This window comes from Suncus etruscus, chromosome 4, assembly GCF_024139225.1.
Source record: "Suncus etruscus isolate mSunEtr1 chromosome 4, mSunEtr1.pri.cur, whole genome shotgun sequence".
In the NCBI taxonomy this organism is placed as follows: domain Eukaryota; kingdom Metazoa; phylum Chordata; class Mammalia; order Eulipotyphla; family Soricidae; genus Suncus; species Suncus etruscus.
Window position 1 is genome coordinate 66508216 of NC_064851.1, and position 6989 is coordinate 66515204.

The following is a 6989-nucleotide window of genomic DNA, read 5'->3' on the forward strand; positions in this document are numbered from 1 at the left end:
TGGGCAGTATTCTGCAGAAAAGCTAATTTGTGAAGATGATGACTCTAAATATATGAACTTAGAATTTGAGCTTTGGGGCTGGAATGAGAATGAAACAGATAATGCGTTTACCTTGCATGTGATAGACCTGGTTTTGATCCCTAAAACTCCATATTGTCCCTGGTCCTTCCACGATTGATCCCTGAGCACAGTCAGGAGTAAATCCTGAGCACTGCTGGTTGTTCCCAACTCCCAACACAAATAATAAAGTCTGTCAAGCCAAAAACTGCTAACTAATTGAGATTAAATGGGGGTTTGTAGATGAAGTAATCATCAGAAAGGGCAATATCATTTGGGGAAGATATATGAAAAATCACTCATATAATTAAATTGCTCTGCCTCATTGTCTTGCTTAGAGCTATACCTTATTCTTTTTTTTTTTAAATTCTATAATTAGTGAGTAAATTTCCTTTCTTTATTCCTTGCCCAAAGTTCTGTTAGGGTTTACATAATTTCATTGAGTGTTGGTGAATGTTTGCCTTTTAGATGACATTGGATGTTACTGATGATTATACACAACAACAAGGTGTTTGTGGATCAGGATCCAAATCTGGTTTTCCTAGTCACCTCCTCTTGAGGCTGCATATAATATGAGTTTGAGTACCTGTCCCAAGATACATCAATTTGTAGTAACTGTTTCTTCCTTGTGGTGGAAAAACTTCTTGTGATGACAACTCAGCTGGAAAAAGAGAATTCTTTCTTTCCAGGTGGCAAACACCTGCGTATCAGGAGAATACAACAGAGTCCTAAATCTGTGTACAGTGTTACAAGTCTGAACAAAGATCAGACATCTTTGTTTTCTCATCACTTCTGGCCATTCAAGATTTAGTTACCTTAGAGTCATACTGTTGTTTTAGTTTATGTTGAGTACAGTTTGATGTATTGAGAATAAAGTAAGAGTAATGAAAAAATGTGATGAAATTCCCTATGTCATCCTAGACATGGGTCTGGAGACTCTCTCCTATACATTGAAGGAGTTATTGATTCATTTATTGGTAATTTATTTCTTGTCTTATTTCCTTTAGTATTTAAGAAAAATAATAGGATAAATTCTAAAGATTGGGACTCGGTAAAATTTAATTTGGATTAGTAGTTCACAACCCTGGTTTTTAAGCCAGAATATTTGATTTATTTTTGTACATATAGCCAAGCCCTACTAGAGATCTTTAATGAGAATATTTTACTTCTGACCTATGCTATATAAAATATTATTATTATTATTATTATTATTATTATTATTTGGGTTTGAGTCACACCAATGGTGCTCAGGGGTTACTCCTGGCTCTGTGCTCAGAAATCTCTCCTGGTAGGTTTGGAGGATTATATGGATGCCAGGATTCAAACCACCATCTGTCCTGAATAGGCTGCATGCAAGGCAAATGCCCTACTGCTGTGTTATCTCTCTGACCCCATAAAATATTTGTGTGTGTGTGTGTGTGTGTGTGTGTGTGTGTGTGTGTGTGTGTGTGTGTGTGTAGAGGGGTAATTATGACCAGCAATGCTCAAGGTTTACTGCTGGCTTGGTGCTCAGAGGTCATTCCTGGTGAAGCTCATGGAATCATATAAAATGTTGGTCATTAAACCTGGGCTGGCGATATGCAAGACAAGCATTTACCTTCTCTATTATCTCTCTGACCATTATGCACAACTCTTTAAGTCCACCACACAAAATCAAGAGAGAACACGAATGCACTCTAACATTGTCATCTAAGATTGTCACCAAAAGCTCAAGGCACCACTCTTTCCTCTGAAAGTTTCTAATTTTTCTTTTCTTTCTTTTTTTTTTTCGGGCAACACCCATTTGATGCTCAGGGGTTACTCCTGGCTAAGCGCTCAGAAATCACCCCTGGCTTGGGGGGACCATATGGGACGCCGGGGGATCGAACCGCGGTCCTTCCTTGGCTAGTGCTTGCAAGGCAGACACCTTACCTCTAGCGCCACCTCGCCGTCCCCTAATTTTTCTATAAGAAGTTTAAGACATTGTGATTTATCAACTAAAGAATCAGATTCTTGTATCAACATCCCATAGCCTCTGCACTATAAGCTCATCTGCCCAGATCCACAAATTCAAAGCTAATTTTGAAAGAAACGAAAACCAAGCCACTGAAATTTATGGGTATACTCTTCTGGCTGAAGACTCTGGAGTGCCCTTGGGAGGGGATGTGAATCAAGTCCTCACCCTGACTAAGCCCGGCAGCTACATCACATCCCACAGCTGCCACCATGCATTGGTTCAATTTCATTGCTTTGTCCTAATCTCCGCAGAGATACCAAATCAACAGAAATTCCAGGTACACCAGTTTTTGGATTAAAAACTGAGGTCTTCTTGGAATCGGGCTGGGTAGCTTCTCTCTAGCCCTCTGTACTTCTGGAAGCCCCAAGAGTAACTTTCACATTCCACAGCCTTGTAAATTTATCGGCTTAGCTTCACAGATCCTAGAACTACTAACAGCTCCAAAGTCCTCAATAATGATACCTGAAAGCACACGCACGAGATTAGAAGTACGAGTAGCAAAGAAGCCAACAAAACTCAATAAACAAAAACAACATAGACTGTTAGCAATAAAGATGAAACACCACTGGCTAAGCAAGTAGAAGCAAAGATAAATAGACTACATAACTAAACTATATTTAACTAAGAAGCTTGTGCACCCCAAAGGAAGCAGTGACTAGGATACAAAGACTGCCCTACAGAATGGGAGAAACTCTTCACCTAATACCCATCTACTAAGGCTACCATTCAAGATATATAAGGCACTGAGAGATGTTAGCAAAATTAAACACACACACACATACACACACACACACACACACACACACACACACACACACACCCCTCCTTCCAAACATGGAAAGGAGAAATTAACATACATTTCCTCAAAGATGTAATATAGATTGCCAAAAAGCACATAAAAATGCTCCAGATAATCATCAGGGAGAAGCAAACAAAAATAACAATGAAATATCTCATGCCACAGTGACTAGCACAGATCATAAAGAACAAGAACAACCAGAACTGGTGTAGATGCAGGGAGAAAGGGACTCTCATTCATTGCTGGTGGGAATGTAGACTGGTCCAAACTTTTCAGAAAACAAAATAGATATTCCTTAAAAAACTAGAAACTGATCTAACATATGATCCAGCAGTACTGCTGATAGGTATATACCCTAGGAACAAAAAAGCACAATACATAAAAGCCATTTGCACTCTAATATTTATTTCAGTACTATTTACTACAGCCAGAATCTGGAAACAACAATGTACTCAAGAAGAGATGAGTGGATAAAGGAACTGTGCTACATCTACACAATGGAACATTATGCAGCTATTATTAAAAATACAATAAGTTATGAAAAATAAAATAATGACATTTTATTATTCAAGGATACATATGAAGAGTACTATGCTAAGCAAAATGAGTCTGAGGGAGAAGGGATCATAGAATAATTGTATTAATTTGTGTAATATAAAAAAAGAAAGTATGGTAATAGTATTCAAAAACAATAGAGATGAGGACCAGAAGGATAATCAGTCCATGGTAGGAAGCTTGCCACAAATAGAGGATGTGTGAAGTAGGGCAATAATAAACCACTATGACAATGATAGTAGACATTGTCACTCTGGACAAGAAATGGATGTAGAAAGGAGATAACATGATATTCATGATACCTATTCAGTAACAATATTTCAAATCACAGTGTCTAAAAGGAAGAAAAGGAAGAGAGAGAGAGAGACAGACAGAGAGACAAACATAGAGGAAACATGTCTTACCAGAGGCAGGTAGGTAGATGAGAAAGCAGGGAGTAGGGCAAAATGGAAATTGATGGGAAAAATGCCCTGGGTGTTGTACATTGTATGACTAAAGCACAATCATGAACAGCATTGTAATTGTGTACCATTGTGATTCAATTTAGGAAATTATTTGTTTTAAATAAAGTACTTTTTAAATCCATGAGCCACAAAGGTTACAAGGTAAAAGCCAATCAACCATGTCAAATGTGATGAGAAGAAAAAAAAAATCATTGGGAAAAAACTATATTATGGAAACCTTGTAATCCACAATGTTTATAGTATTTTTTTAAAAATCTAAAAATGAGAAATGAGGGTAGATATTTTTTATTCATATTACAGAATTTATTCAAAATATTTACTATATTATTTATAAAGTGAAGATAAAATCTTGGAGCATTTCAAGAAAGTTTTAATTTTTCTAGAAAGTTTTTATTTTTCTAGAAAAGTTTAATTTGTCATTCTATGCCACTAAAATGTTTAGGGTAGACTTGCACTTTGTATTCTCCTTACTCATAGCCCTTTCTGCCCAAGAATAATTTTTTTTCACTTGCAATTTTTTCCAGTTGTCATGTTTGATAGGTGTCTTCAAAGTTTTGCACCTCCATCACACACTGAATGCATAACTTAATCATAATGAACAATGGAACAGGAATTTATGTTTTTGTTTCACAGGGTTCTGAAGCAAATTATTTAATTCTTGTGTTTCTGCACCACTTAAATCTATTTTAGCATCTTGAAGATAATTAGAAGATCATATGAATACTGAGAATAAAAATATATTATATTTTGAAATACTAAGGGTGCATATAAAGCACTAAACTAAAATGTCTTTAGTTTTGTATTTCATATGTGATCTATCACAACCTTTTCTGTTATTTGCTCTCATAAGATGACCTTGTTTATTATAAAATATATGCAAAAATAAACTGTCAGGATTTAGAGATTGCCAAGTAATAATGAAAATTCATATATTGATTGTAAATGCTAAATTTGAACCATAACTCTTACTTATTGGACTAATTATTGACAAAACTGTACAGCTGTAAAAGAAAAAGTAGTTCTAAAATGTTGACATTTCATAGAAGGTTTGGACTAGAGGGTATCGTAAAGATCATCTGATCTAATCTCATTACCTCATTAAAGATACCGAAAAACAGTTCTGGATTTTTCAGCATCAAAATTGGTTGTCAGTTCTAAAATTGAACTCAGTCCCTTGTGATATTTTTTCAGTGCAGTTGAGGGCTTTAGCTACTATAAATACTTTTCCTTTTTCACATTCTTTGTATATATTACTGAGCTACTCTTGATACATATTTCCTTCAAAGTATTATGGAAATAGGAATATTTAAATTAGTTTCAGTGTTAAGTCCATTCATGTAGAGGAAATATTTCTAATTATTTTTTAAATTAAGATTTTGAAGACATAAATTTTGCTTGCAGTATAGTTTGTCTCATAATAGTGGTATATCAACACTTTCTTTTCTAGGGTATTTTATTGCCCAATCACTGCTTTTTCATATTTAGTGCAGTGGAGCTGTGGGCCATCCAGTGATTAATTAGTTCAAAAGTGTTAGTCCTCCAAGGAATCCTGTTAGATACTTTCTAGGTCATTAAAAAAAAGAAATATATTGATCATTTTTACAACTGGTGACACCCAGAATTCAGATTGGTTATAAGACATGAAATAACTTTGTTACTTTTGCAACTGGAATTGCTAATTTTTTTGTTAAAATAATCCTTGTCAACCATGCAGATTTAACATTTAATAAGAGATTTGTACTCTTGCCCCTGATTCTCTGTTAGGCCAAGTATTCCTTAAGTTTTACTTTTAGATTTTTGCAAGAGTTCATGTAATTTGATTTAAAAAATTTTAAAGTTTATCGTCAGTACAGTATTCAGATGAGGAGTTCATGGTGGGAAGAGTCCTTGGGAAATGGGCTTTCTGATGCTGTTTATGGTTTTGAAATGATGTATGTATGTATGTATGAAATGAAAAGTATGTGTAAAAGTACTTGTAAAATACCAGCACCTTAATATTTGAAAATGTACAGAGAATTAATTTTTCTATGAATTCTGAAATTTTTATTAAATTTGCTGACTGAATTTTGTAGATATTTGTTATTAGTTTTGTGTAAGTTTATAAACACCACTTGATCAAAGTCATCATAAGTTTAAAATTTAGACATTTTACTTTGCATGTGGATAACCCTGATCCAGAGTCTGGTACTGTCTATGTTCTGTTGAGCGCTGCCAGGAATGACCCCTGATCACAGAGCCAGTAAAAAGCCATGAGCACTCCTGGATGTGCCCCATACCAAAAATATATATAGTATCATGCAAGTTTTCATGTTTGAAAATCAATAATATTGGTACTGAAGTGCTAACTTAAACATATTGAAAGAAGGATAAGGAAAGTTTTTAAAATTCTTATTTGAACCATTCTAAATTGCAATATTGTCAATGGTATTATTCTATGCATACAACATTCCAACACCACACCTTCCACCAGAGTGTCTGTTTCTCACCACCACTGTCTTAAGTTCCTCTCCCAGACACCTGCATCCTCCTGCCTTCGGTAAACCTATTTGTTTTTTCTTTTGGCTTTTGAATTTGGTGCCACACCTAGAAGCACTCAGGGTTTACTCCTGGCTCTGTGCTTAGTGATCACTCTTGGTGGAACTCTGAAACTATGTGTGATCCCATGGAGTGAACCAGAGTGGGCCATGCACAAAGCAAGTACCATACCTGCTGTGCTGTCTCTCCTGCTCCTCTTATGTCCAGTTCTATAAACTAGTTCTCAGATCCTATTGTTTTTGACCTTTTGGAATTCCCAAACTATTTTTTATATCCCACATATGAAAAAGATCATTCTGTACCTATCTATTCTTCTGATTAACTTCATAAGTGATTTCTTACAATTCCATAAACATAGTGGTAAATTGCATGATTTTATTTTTTATATAGTGTGAAAGATTTATTCATGGGAAGTACTCAGAACCTTCAAGGAATATACTATCAGGTGAATGCCATTAAAATTTGACTATATTTATTGATTTTAATTTTAACTACATATGGTAGTTCTTAGGATCTATTTCTGTCTTACAGTTTGGGTTTTACTCTTGAGGGGCTTGGGAGTGCTAGAGTTCAAACCCAGGCA